The sequence below is a fragment of the Strigops habroptila genome, chromosome 7 (genome assembly GCF_004027225.2).
Source record: "Strigops habroptila isolate Jane chromosome 7, bStrHab1.2.pri, whole genome shotgun sequence".
Taxonomy (NCBI): domain Eukaryota; kingdom Metazoa; phylum Chordata; class Aves; order Psittaciformes; family Psittacidae; genus Strigops; species Strigops habroptila.
This window is the reverse complement of record NC_044283.2, coordinates 18,950,472-18,964,734: the sequence shown is the minus strand read 5'-3', so window position 1 is coordinate 18,964,734 and position 14,263 is coordinate 18,950,472. Positions and strand designations below refer to the sequence as shown.

Below are 14,263 nucleotides of genomic sequence, written 5' to 3'. Positions count from 1 at the left end.
TGGTTGTCCTTCTTATTTTTTGGCTCTGTTGTCTTTCCTCAGAAGCGGCAGCCGTACCTGTGCACAGTGTTCAAGATGCAGATTAACCTCTCATTTATGCTGTGGCATAATGTTCTTCTATTTTTTTTTTTCCTTTCCTAAAGATTTCTAAAATTGCACTTGCATGTTGGACTAGTGCTGAGCACTGAGCTTGACTTTCGTAAAGGTTTCTACTATAACCCCCAAATTTGTCATGCATAGTGTCAGCTGTTTCAGATCCCATCCACGTGTATGTCAAGTAGCATTTAGGCAATTATTAAGAATAGATTTCATCTGTCATTTTGTCATGATACCGTTGGTCATTTGTAACTCTTATCAAATGGTTTTTGTTTTTATTTGAATAACGTGGTGACATCTACAGACCTTGACAGTTCACTTCAAAATAAGGGTCATTTCATCCTTTTCTTGCATCATTTGGTAATAAGTTGGACAGCAACAGCTATGGGTCTAGAATAGGTCCCTGCAGGCCTTCACAGAGTACCTCCTTTGGAAAAGCTAGTTTTTCTTCCATCTAATTTCCTCCCTGTTTCTCCATCAGGTCACTTCCAGTCTTCACCCACAGCAGTGTCAGTGGGGGAATTTTCTTGAATTCAAGTAGACTTTATCACAGTGATCTTTCATGCCTGTGTGCTCAGCTATTTCTTTAAAGAACCCTAGTGTGCAAGAGGCACATTTCCTTCTACAAAAGCCATGTCAATCTTTCTGCAAAAAGAGAGGTCATTAGATTGTTGGCAGTAAGGGGCATTCAAACGCTGCAAATTCAATGGTAATTAAAAACTAAGGATCATCAAAACCTAGTTGTGAAACTGAATTTGTGACATTTTTTTGTTACAAAGCTGTGGCTTTCAGAAACCCATCAAATCTTGGGGCATTGACTGAGTTGACAACAGGGACTCTCAGTTAATTTCAAATGCTTATCTTAAACTGGTTTGGTTTGTGATTTAGTGGAAAACATGCTTCTTCTGCAGACTTTATTTGAACGCCAAGTCCAAAATCCCAGCACCAGGCCGATTTCTAGTTGTTCAGCCTTCCGGCAGAAGCGGTAGTTACATTAGTTTACACTTGCATAACTTCCATGTATCTGAGAGGATTTTTGCCAAAAGACCGCATTGCTGAAATAGCATTATACCAGGGGGCAGAGGCAGCATAGAATCTTCTGAATCTGCTACAGCAGATGATGGTATATCATCATCAATATATTATTTTTTCTTTTCCTGCCATAATTTTGCAACTACAAGAGCTGTGTGGGATTACTTGTAAAGTCTGCGTCTATTCAGCAGCTGTTAGAGAAGTGGTGGTGTGGTTTCTCCATGTTGTTTTTAAGCTGTTCTTGTTCAGGGGGAACCACTGTGAGAAACAAGAGGCTTTATCCAATCTGTGGATTTTCTGTTTCTGAAGTCAGGAGGTACCTCCCTCCATTGTCAGTCAAATGCTCATGAAATTTTACAAAGGAACAGGACTGAGAGATAGATCAGATCTATTTCAAGATGATTTTTAGCTGCCTGGCCATGTTTGTTGAGCTGCTGACCTGGAGGTCAAAGACCTTAGTAGTCCTTTGAGTTGTCTGTCCCCTGTGGATGGAACAGCTGATACTGGTAGCAATGACTGGTGTGCAGCATAATTTTTTTATGAGAAACTGCTGTACAGTGAAAAGCAATCCTATGGAAATGTGTTCCGTGGTAGCAGAGCAGCAATTAAGTCCTGTCTCTCCCCACTGGGAGATGACTAATATTTAGGTTATTGCCAAACTTTTAATGCAAAATAAAAAGCAAGCCCATTCCAGGAGGCTGAGGCTCAGATGAGCTTCCTCATTAAATTAAACTTTTTTTTTTTTTCTTCTAATATATATGGAGAGAGGAAGCTGTTTTAATTATTTCTGTACCTGGAACTATAAGCAATGCCATGAGGCTACTGTAACATTTGGAGTGGAGATGTACTCAGCGTTTCTGGCGTGCCAATGTATTGGCATGTGACTGGCCATGCTGTGCATCAGGGCTGTGCTGGAGAATAGGTGGCTGACTGGGTGGGTTGAGGAGTCATTATGCAAGCTAACTTGCTCCTGTGTCATTTTGTCAATAGAGGTGTTACAAAAATCAGTAGTAAGCTATTTGGGAACTGGGGCTTTGCCAGATGAAAAGAATTAACAGCTTCTTGAATATCAGCAGTAGAAATTGGGTCATCTGAGGAGTCAGCCATGTGCTCAAAAATAGATGGTAACTGTAGTTTATTTAATAAGAGAGTTTAAGATGATTGTGAAAAAGACCGTGGGAGTGAACATACTTTTTGCAAATGTACAGAAAGGATTAATAAATGGTTTTTAGGGAACAAATTGTCTGCCTGCTCTATTTTAAGCATAGGAATGTTCTTTGCTACCTGAATCATTCTCCTTATTTTATACAACACGGGTTTTTTTTATTATTTGTCTCCTCTGGGTACATCTGAAGCACCCCACTGGCTCAACTTTTGAATCATAGAATCAAGTAGGGTGGAAAAGACCTTTAAAGGTCTTTGAAGAGGTATATCATCCTGGTTGGTGATAACGCTTCCAGTTTATAGAGAGCAGTGTTATGTTCCAAATCATACTGAAACTTGGGATCTTGTTTCAAAAAATGAAATGGGAAATTGATTGTTCCTTAGAGACTCATCTCCTGGGAATAATGCAGAATAAGAAAAAAAAGGCATGATTTCCCATAGCAGTGGGAGAACAAAATAGTAAGATACATATGTGTTTTAGTTTGAACTACTGATGCTTTATATTGGAGGGAAGCTGCAACAGGACAGTAGGTTTCAGGTTTAGGACAGAGTTTTGGAAAAACTGTTGGGCACACTGAGTTCTGTTTGTCAGCAGTCAAAAGCCTTTTTAATGGCTACATTTTCAGAGAAGTCTGCTTTGTGGTCCAGCAGCCAGAGCAATGACTGCTGTTGCTTGCATTTTTCACCACTGAGCCATTCTGCTTTTCTCTGTTGCAATTTCTGTGTTTCCTGTTTTATCTGTGATCACGCTCACTGTTGTGAACTGGTTTGTGATAATCGGTGTAGAGCAAGGAATGTTTTAAGCATTACTGTATTTTGCAGAAGGCCTGAGGGATGTAAAAACCCCAGAAAGAGGCGAGAGAGACATTAGGAGAAGTTCTAGTGCAAACGTGGATTGTATATTTGTACATGTACTTTGTCGACTCTCTGTGCCATTCTCTTTGATTATGTTTGAATAGGTAATTCTGTAATTCTTGTAAAGAGGTAGTTAGAAGTATCAGTGTGAGCTTTGGAAATGTTCATGACCTGTAATCACATCTGGTGAGAAAGGCTTTTTCCTCATAAATTCATAAGCATGCAGAAGCCAGACCTTTCCTTCTGGAAGAAAGGATGAACTTTACACAGCTTCACTGTATTTCTTCTTTTCAGGAATATATTTGACCAGGTTTTAAAAGAGCTCAGCTCCCACTTGGGCACCTAAATTAAATGGCTGGATTTGCAAAAGTGTTTAGCATCCAGCAGCTACTTTTATTCCCACATATGTACCCAAATGGGACATGAGTTGTTTTGACAGTGTGGCCCATTATTTGTCAAGCTGGTTGCGATTAAGACTCTGAGCATTCCGTGAGCACTCTATTAAAATACTCATAGAGCAGACAACCTTATGGGGACATTTATAAAGCCGTACTTGCTGGGCCACTAGAAATCTAGCTGAGTCCTTTCCCCCCATCCTTACACTGTTACTCAGCCACAACTGCATGGCAGGCATGAAAACTTATATTTTAGCAAAGTCTTTGGTTTTCAGAAGGCTGCAGCGCGGTGGCTGAGGTGGCCAGCTGTCAGAATAAGTATTTTGCTGGTGAAACTTGTGCCTAAAGGTAAAGAAGAGAGCTGAGCCTTTTCCTTTCCTTCGCTTTCATGTGGGTTTGGAGAGTTTATGGGGAAGATCTAGAAATGTGCTGAATCCCCTTCATAAGGATGTGTTTTCAGTAAGTTGAGTGCTGATATTCTGGCTTTTAAATTGGCAAAATTGGCATTTGCTGCTTAACTCTACCCTCTACTTACAGGTCCTGTGAATCTGTGCTCTGAACAATTTGTTTTTCTAGGAATCTGCATTGCCCCTGCCTTAGCTCAAATTTTGCTAACTGAGCTTACGTAAGTTTTTTAAACTCGTGGTAGCTGAGATCCTCCCAAACACCCATGCATGTGTATTTATGATGTGTCTGTTTTATTGGTGTGGACAGAATAGATTCGTGTCATGAGTCAAATATGTCTTCATGGCACACTGAAACGTTTGCTGACATGTCTGAGCTGCTGCTCACTTGTGGAGGCAGTTTAATTACATCCACATACTGATTGCACCAGGAGGATATGTAGGACTTTACATTTAGAATTAGCCTGATTGTCTCTGCAGAGGGTGGCACAGTGCTGTAGAATTCAATGTGAATCTCTTGGATTTCAGGCCAGTGTCCAAATTAGTGTCATTTTTTTTCACTTTTTTTTCTTTAACTCTTTCTGGCTTCTGTGATGGCATCCAGGAGATTCATTCATAATCGGAGTTCATCCTATTAGGGCCTTTACAGGCACTTCAGCTTTGAGCTATTCACCTTTACAGTCAGTGGGAAGACTCAGTGTATCGCATTTTTTATTAGAAGTAGGTCAGATGCTTACTGACAGAAAGTGCTCTTTTGAGAGGTTGCGGTTATGAATAGAAGTCGAGTTGGGGAAGCAGCAGTAAGGAATTCTGCAGAGTGGCTGTGAAATATGTTAAAGAGTGTGTGCAATGTAAGGGGCTGTTGTCTCTCTTGAGGGGACATGGGAAGTGAGTGTGCCAACATCCATACAACAGGTGTTGTCTTAAAACTGTTCCAGCATACTGGACTTAGTGCTGCACTGAAAGAGAAAATACCACTAGTCAAGGCATATATGTTTTAGATCATCATAGAGCTGCCTGGTGGGATAACGTTGGAGAGAGAGAAATCCATGTGTACAAGCTAGCATTGTAACAGTGTGAGTCTTTATGGCAAGATTGCATTACTTAATTACTAGCTATGGAACTGCTGTGAGCATCATACTATACCTAAGCTATAAGATGTAGTTGAAAGTGACTGCTGATCATTATCTGATAGGTAATGCTTGAGGAAACTAAACATTATTGCTGTTATGAATTGGGGTGGGGTTTTTTTTTCCTAGTTTTGGTTTTCCATTTTACTGAATAGCTGCTGACAACACCTTCAGAGTCTCTTGAAGCTGGATTACAGTGGTTGACACAGAGGACAATTTTATGGCTTTGTTGTACATGTATGTTTTAGAAGAGTGCACAAACGTCTACTGCATTAATTGTGTAGTGCAAAAAAAAAATCAAGTCTAATAGGAAATTTTACCTTATGTTATGACTTTAACTACTGATGCACTTCTGGGATCTCTCTTCAGATAGAAAAGAATGATTTAAACTATTTTTAACTTTTTAGCAATCAGTTATCTGTGACTCTTGGTGATAGTCATATGAAATGTGCATAGTATCAAAAGCTCTATATGAAAATAAAACATTTTAATGATGTGATTTCTTTTTTTTTTTTTGTAGTTCTGTAACTATTTCTTCCTTAAGTATTGTCTATTTAGTTTATCAGGCTTTTGAAATTTGTTTCTGGAAGTTACTTATCTCTGTTCTGCAGTTTTAAAACTGCAAGCAATACCATACCGTGGAATTTGGCTGTTTATTATATATCCTAATTTTCAGTGAAAGGATTACTCAGAAACTAGAGATAAGGGAAAAATGGAAGAACATAATGATTTGCTTCCAGATGTGAGTTCTTTTTCCCCTCAAGGTATAGCTGTGAAATGACAGATACTCAGCTGAACAGTGGATAAAAAGGTCTTAATATTAAAAACAAAATGTGATGGGAAATACACCTTACAAAGAGTCTTTGGATACTCACCCTCACTTTCATTTACCACCCTGAATTAATATTTAAACTTAATAAGATCTGCAAGGGAGTTGTGTAGCGATTTTCATTTGTCTTCATGTAGTGTAGTGCTGCTATATAGAAAGCTGTATTAATGTTTATAAGAGGCAATTTTGTCAAGAGCTACTGTATAATATAAATCTGCATTAATTATTGCCCTTGTTAAAAGTGTAGCAATAAAACATCATAAATCTCTGTCTGTTTGTTTGTATATCTATTAGATAACTGGTAACTATGGCTAGATTGCTCTGTGTGTGTGTGTGTTTATGTGTGAAACAAGAAAACAAAGTCCAAACACAGCTTTATTATTAAGTAAAGGACAGTGGGAGACTTAGATGAACTACTGTGTATAAAAGGCTTTGCTCCCACTACAAAAGAAGAGCAATTTCATGATGTTTATTGGTGTGGTCCAACTATTGCATAATAGCCCCAGCTAGCCACAGTACACATAATATGATATATCTCTCATAATCTCTATTATCATAACACATTTTTCTTCCACAAGAGAAATTAGATGCATAGTGCTCTGTGGCTCACGATTTTGCCATCTTAAAGAGATGCTTAGTATTTGAGTGATGGTTGAATCACCTATTTTATACTTAAGTACATAATCCCAAGAAGGTTTAAATCAATGTGTTAATTGGTAAGTGATACTGTAATTATATGTATAATCATGGAAATTTGGAATCCAGATTATCTACTTGCTCTCAGGAAATTAATCTACAGAGGTCATACGTTAGATTGCTTGTTTATTAAGTGGAACCCCTGTAGTTACAAAGTACTGATTGGCTATAAGCTGAATGAAGCATTCTTATAGCTGTATCCAGCAGGTGTCAACAGTTCAAATCTTTGAGTGCATATCGATCCAGATTCAAACAGTTCATTAATCTAAGCACACATTATATAGATTTTTCAATGCAGTTTTGAAAGAGTTGAAAAATTGTATTGAATGATGAGAGATGATACTCAAATTATGTTTTTATGGCAAATCTCCCTTATGCTTGTGACATACTCAGATGGGGTTGGGTGCTAAAACTGTGTCTTGATTTTTGTGTTCAGATGTACTTTTCTGGCTTGAGAGTAGCTTCAGTGGGTGAAGTAGTCGTTCTGTGCTGGCAATCCAAACCATCTCTTTTTCTAGCATCGGGTTTGTCACACTGCTTGCAGGGAAATAGTGTTGGTACTACTTCAGAGTCCCAGAGACATCCAGATATGCTTTCTTTTATTTCTTCTCCTTCGTCTTGATCCTGGAATCCTCTGGCAAGGCCATTCAGCACAGGTTTAAATGGGACAGCTGTAGTGAAATCATCTGAACAGTTCGAACCTTTAAAGCTAAAGCATGTGCTTAGGTGCTTTGTTTCATGGGGAAGAGCACCATGGAGAGCCTGCTGGGTGGAGCAGTCAAAGGTATTTGGCTGGATTTTCCCTCGTCCACACCAGTGTACCTGAGAACAGAGATCAGCTGCTCATTCAGATCACTTGTCAAATACTTTATTCTTGCCTATGAGGTTAGTAAGAGACATGGTGTTTCTCTTCCATGATGAATTCTGACAGAGCTCTATCAGTTGGTGCATCTGTAGGCTTTTAGTTTGGCAATTGTAAGATTTTACTCTCTTTCTCTTCTCTGCTAATTGCTAGAATCTTTGTTGAAGTAGAGAACAAAGGAAAGAGAAAGAAGAGATGTTTCTGCTGTTACTAGTGAGACAGAGAGGGGAAGATGGTTCAATTTTAGGGGAAAAAATGGAGTGTATAGAAACATCAAGGTTTGCACGAATTATTATCTTTTTCCTTTACTATAATGATCAAGGAAAAGATATTCTTCAGTCCTGCTGACCGATTTTGATTAGATTGCTGTAATACCCAGTACCATGTATTAGGATAGCAGGAATGTCTGTTTAATCATTTATGAATGATAGGAGTGTTTTATTCTTTCTCTGATTCCTTGCAGTTCTCAGATTATTTTTTGGGGTGATATTATGGAAGTTATGATACTTCTCTGAGACACTTGCAGTTCATACAATATGAATTGCAAAGCTGCAAAGAAGGTAACAATTGTGCAATAGTGTTGTAGATCTGATGTAGTAAAGATACTGTACAGAATCTGACCCAATTATCTTACAGTTTATGTTCTTTTTATACTGACACTGCTATTGTTGTTTTCTGGTACTAATAACTAACTTTACATTATATTTAATTTACTGAAGTGCGACTTGCATTGTGCAGCTTGCTTATCTAATAAAAAAATGCAAAATGGCAATAAAGCTTCTAAAATAATGGATAGGGATTTTTCAGAAGAGTTGACATGCCTGTCAAGATAATGCTGATAGAATTTCATACATCTGCAGTAGGACACAAAATTAATTACCAAAGAATCTGACATTGTTAGTCCTTTTTATTCATTTCTATGATAGCTTCAGTGCTCTGGAAAAAAAAATAATCAAAGCAGAATTTAAAACCGTTCTCAGAATGGCAGGTTTTCATCTAGAAATGTTAATGTATGTTAAACTTTAATTAAAAAGAATGCATATCATATCTAACCTTTTTTTTTTTTTTTAACATAGCATAATTGTCTATGGTACAGATCCCATTCAAAGGTATATTACTTTATCAAAAGCTTCTATTTTAATGTAAAGGATTTCTGATTTTCAGCAAGTTATTGTCGTCTTGTAATTTTGGCGAGCCAGGCATACACACAATGGTACAATCTGCAGCCTTCTGTGAAGTCCAAGCGTGTAATTCAGTCACAAAGATTGGTGACATTTCCAACTGAAATATAGATTGAGCACTTCATACAAATACAAAATACCAAGGTCCCTTTGTAACCTTTATGTTTTTAAAGACACTTTATCCAGGTAGCAGCACTACGCTCTTGGAGCATGGGGGTGTGCAAATCGCCGAGCTCAAAGACCCGTGTTTGCATGCAGGCTGCCTCGACGGTGCCTCTCCTGCTTTCTGGGGACGCTTTTCTTCTTTCATCCCGACCGTGAGCCACTCGGGTGTCAGGAGCAGCAGTTCCTGGGGGCAGCAGTGGTGTGCGGAGGACAGGCGCTGGGTGCCAGATGTGCCGGGTGGCCGCGCAGCTGGGTGCGGAGCACTAGGTGTCACTGTGCCTCCACCGCGGAGCGCCCGCCAAGGCATTTTTTGGGCCGCGAGTGTAACGTAGCTGTAGGTGGCAAGGGTTTGTAGATTTAGTTTGTACAGTGGCACTTTAAATCATATAGTCATGAACTTTGAGACGAACAGCAGCTGGATTACTAAGCGTTTTCTCATGTAATTTAAACATCAAGCATATAATTGAGAGGCAGGCATCAGCAAGCCATTTTTAGCTGGATTGGTGTGAGCCAACTGCGGTCTGCTATTTTTGAACCACTGAAACCTTAACACACGGGAAAGAAAGCGGATTGCTAATCTGCATTTTACTTATCAGCTAAGGGATGCCTTTATTTTGTAGCTACTCGCTGGAAAAACTGGATGACAATTTTACTAGAACTTCATAGATGAAGGTGGGTCAGGTAGTATATGCTGTAATTGCTCTCTCCAGTCACTCACTGAAACTCTTTTTTCTTTTAAAAAACTAAATACAGGTTTGGCTGTTGTTTTAGCTGAAACTAACTGCCAAAGGTAAGAAATAAAGGCAGAAACACAGGGCCAGCAGTGGCAATGTGCTTTTATGCCAGTATTTAGACCAGAATTTATTTGAGAATAAGTACCAGTGACAAAAGTGAGTACAGAAGTTGGCCATTGGTGCTGCATAGATTAAAGTAAAAGCTTAGGAATAGTCTCAATAACTTATAAAATCTGTGTTGGTGCAGATGCCTCTCTGTCTGTCTGTTTAGAAGGTATTTTCTCCAGCTTTGCCCTTCCTTCTTCAGGAGAGGATTTCTACCATAAGGGAGTTCTTTGGTCTGGAAATAAAGATATAGCTCTTAACATCCAGTGGACAGTAGCTGAAGGTATAAAACTGATATTTTTACATACCAGTTTATCAGCAAATCTAATTCCTTCATCACATAACAACTCCTGTGTCAGCTGACGTCTCTAAATCAAGACAAAATGTTTTTCTATAAGATACCCTGCAAATAACTTAGCAGGTACAGGCTTTGTGCAGGAATCAGTAGGTGAATTTTTGTGGACCATCTGTTATATGAGACCTAAAGGCTTTGAATTATTCTTGCAACTTCACCTTCAGATAATCTTAGATGGATGTGCGACCTCTGTTCGTTTTCTGTGCTTCTGAGTAGAAGATCTCAGATTCTATCCTGGCAGGATGGAAAAGGCTGAAAGTGAACTTTTAGCCACGTTAGATAAATAAATAATTTTCATGGTGTTTGTCTTCAGAAGAGTAATATTTCATAAATAAAATCTGGTTTCTTGGTTATTGCTCCAATGAGTTTCGTACAACAGCTACTTCATTTGTGAAGAATATTTTTTTTTGATGTTGAATTTGGCAAATTAAATTGGGGTTTATTCTTTTTAACATTTCTTCCCAGTGAGTAAGGTTGTTGAGCAGACAGATCCATTCAACCCACTGTGGGCTTGCACAGAGGTTACTGATTCTGATTTAGCAAGCAGTTCTGGTGATAACATGAAAGTTGAAATGAATTGAATTTGGTTCGATAAGCTTTTCAGAGCTCAGAGGAGCAAAAGGAAAGTGAAAACATTTTATCATTAACATCACAGACAGGACTGGATAGTCACAGGGTTGTGGTAATGTTATTCCTCTGTAGAAGTGCATCTTCAAGCAGTAAGGATGTGGGTGGCAAAACTTAGTTAATGAAAAGTACAGGTTATGCAGCTCAGCAGGTCTCCATTTGACAGTTAATGGATTGCTACAGAGATCCTGTTATAAGCTAGAAGGGGGACTCCATACCAAGGTCACAGGTAAAACACTTATGATGCCTTTAACTTGGAAGTCACAGATAAGCTGTTACTGTTGCACAGTCATGCTGTATCTGGAAAGGGCATCATCTATATCCCTTTGCAAGATGCTGCAGTTTAATGACCTGATTCTCTCTCATCCCTTCATAGAGAACTGTAGGTTTGGGCTAATACTGAGTGCAAAGAATGAGTTTGTTAAAAGAGTATGCCTTGGACCTCAATTCTGGGCCCCAGCTTCAAAGCCTGGTGAGGAGCAGACTTCAGCTTAATAGGGTCAGAGGTGTTAAAATTTTCTGCCCTGTCTCTTTAAATAGATAAATTTAGTTGCAGTAATTTTAAGTAGTGTAAGTCAGGGTAGAGTTGTTAAAGGAGCATGGATCCTGCAGAAGCTTTTCTTCTTTTTGGGTCTAGACTTCAGAAAAGTGGAAGGGAATGTCTGTGTGGATTCCTCCAGCCTGCAGTGGATGCTTCAGCATCAGCAAATCCTGGGTTCAGACTCTCTCACTCAGGGTTTTTTTTCCTATTTGGAGACCTGAGGGTCAGAAGGCAAGAGGAGCGTAGTGTTCCAAGTGTGGGGAATAAACCACTGCTGCTACTGATGTGTTGCAGGAGTGGCTAGGAACCACTGAGCTGTGAGATAACAATCCAGGGAGCAACTTCACTCAAACACTTGCATTTTATTTAACGTTTATTTAAATAGTGAAACCCTTTTGATTGTTAAATTAGCATTAAAGCAGGCTGGAAACGGGTTTACAGTCTCTGGAAAGCAGCCACACATCATCAGTGTCATAAATTATGTCCTTTTTTACCAAGATATTGGCTGCCAGCTGAAAGGTTAGAAATAACTTATTTTATTTTCAAATGCGATTTGCAGTTTATCCACAGAGAGAAATGAGCAAAATGGATGCAGCTGTCTTTTAGATTAACCCCACAGAGTGGTCAGGCTTGGAGTTCCCAGAGGAGTGCAATGCATTCAGTGTTATCCCTGCGACACCCGAGAGGTCGGGGTGGAGGTATGTGTGCCTGTGTCAGCAGGAAGCCCAGGCTGTCATAACGACAAACCCCCAGAAGAAGGCAATGGAATAACTCTCAGGACATCAGTTCAGCAGTAGAGTGATGTGTTTAGGTCATGCAGACACAGTTTGATGATGTAAGGGGGGGCTCATGATTTTTAAAGGCTTTTTTAGTGCTGATGAGCAACATCAAATTTTATTTGTCTGGTTAAGGTGTGCTGTCTTACTGCAGTCTTTGAGGAAATTTTATCCTTTAAAGACAGGGCGCCTTCTGTTTTGGAAACTGTTGTGTCTCACTCAAGTGCCAAAGATACGAGTATCTGAAGAACTTCCATGAATTGGAGAAGTTATGGCATTTTTTCAATTTATTTTGTGTTTAGTCTCAGTGCAGTTTGTACATTTCTGCAAGTCAGTTTGTCAGGAAAAACCATAACATAGAAGAGTAAATTTGGAATTAATAGATCCGGTGGCTTAGCATTCGTGTCAGGTTACCTAAGGTTATTTTAAAATGGATATATAAAATGATTTTCAAAAACAGTAAGCTCCCTAGGTTGTTTAATTTTCAAATCCATCACTCAAGCCGGGACAGTTTACAGTGCACGTGACATAGCAGAAGGAGGATTGCCGTACGTGTGAAGCGTGAGGACAAAGATTACTGAGGAAATACTAGAGTCAGATGTAGGTGGGAATCATCGTTTTGTGCATAGGAGGTGTTACTTATTTACAATATAACTCCATTCAATTTGACAATGAGACTGGGTCCTACATTGGGCATGCAAGTTCAGTCTGAAATACAATCTTATGTGGCATAGATGCATGTTGGTTTGGTTTTTTGTCATGCAGCTGCATCATTAGTAACAGTGACATTTTGTGTGTAGAACTGCAGCGGTTGCTTACTTAAAATACTTTCTTGTAGCATGTGCCTTTTTAATGTTTAAAGAAAACTCACGCAATATCTTGATCTTGATGTCTTGTGACCTGGGAGCAGAACTTATTGTATAAAAACAGCCAGCAGAAACTGGAGCCTTGCAGTGAGAATGTGCAGTTCATTTCAAGTCCAGTTGGATGAATCATTGTTGAGATTTTTTTTTTTTATAAGGTCACTTATTGCTGCAGAGTTTTTAAAGGAAAAATACAAAATTGTACAGTCACTCCTGGAACAATTTTCCCTCCGTGCCAGTGGTATATTCCTCGTGCTCGGGAAATCAATGTCAGTGATGTAATGGGAGTTTCTACATCATACTGGTGTGTCATGCACACGAAGAGAGCATCGTGGGAGCTGGTGAGATTGATGTCCTCTCTAAGAATAGCACTGATTATAGAACAGATTTTCCCATATACAGAGCCATTTTTAATTCACTGCCTACTGCAGCTGCCAGCCTGCGGAGATAATTCCTTCTAGCAGAATAGCTCTAGATTATTATAGGGAAATCAAATTTGCATAAAAGCATTTTATCTCTCCCCTTTTTTTCATGTCAAAGTTACCAAACATTCACTGTCAGTTACTTTTTTGTATGTAGGAAGAACTTTGTTAGAATTACATCTTAAGTAAATTTTGTTAAGATCTTCCCGACTCTTTGTTGTTTTGTGTATTTTACAATGAATACTAAACACCTACAAATCACTGTTGTTAGGGAGCAAGCAAGCTTGTTTCAAAAAGAAGAATAAAAAGTGAGAGCTGTTCTTGCACACCTTGAGGAGGCCAAGTAGCTCCATTCATATCTTCTTAATTGCATGGTCCCTGTCACTTGCGCCGGTCTTGCCCATGTGGATGGATGGACCACTGTGGTTTGAAAGTGTGATGTGGCCAGCCGTTGGCTTCAGTGCTGTGCAAATCTGAGTAGCTGTTGTCATTTACTGATGAGGAAACTGAGGCACAGGTAAGCTAAATGACTCGTGTAGGGTTACAAACTGATGGCAGAATAGAATAGAATAGCGTTAGTCTCCTGAGTTGCAAGTGGTTGCCTGCATGGTTGGACTGTTCTCCACGTCATTATGTTCTATAGCACACATTCAAACAAATTTTTGAGATTCAATAGTGAGAGTTATGTTTCTTGTTTTCCAGGATGATGTTTTTAATTAACATCTATATCTGAGTGCACTTCTTGGTATTTTAGAATCTGTATATAAGCTGCTTTTTCAAAGGTCAAGGAAAATACTGTAGTGAGGTCTTAGGGCAGAGAAGGAAATGTTCCTCCCATTTTGAAATCTGGAGTTGAAATTTAGATTAATTTGTCTTTGCTTCAGCCTTGTTCCTAGGTCAATGGACTACTGTTTAAAAGTGTTATTGAGATTTGTGTCCTCCTCTGTTGAGATCTCTGGTGTGACTTGCAGAATTCTAAAACTGTACTGCAGAAACTAAATATTTAAAGGAAACACCACGTCATTGTTCAG

At 39.0% G+C, this 14,263-nt stretch overlaps 1 protein-coding gene across 1 annotated transcript in view; it reads left to right on the top strand.

Moving 5' to 3' along the window:
* The window catches only part of PPARGC1A (PPARG coactivator 1 alpha), a 359,086-nt gene that overhangs the window by 30,757 nt on the left and 314,066 nt on the right, over positions 1-14,263 (top strand). The gene's annotated exons all lie outside the window — the stretch shown is intronic.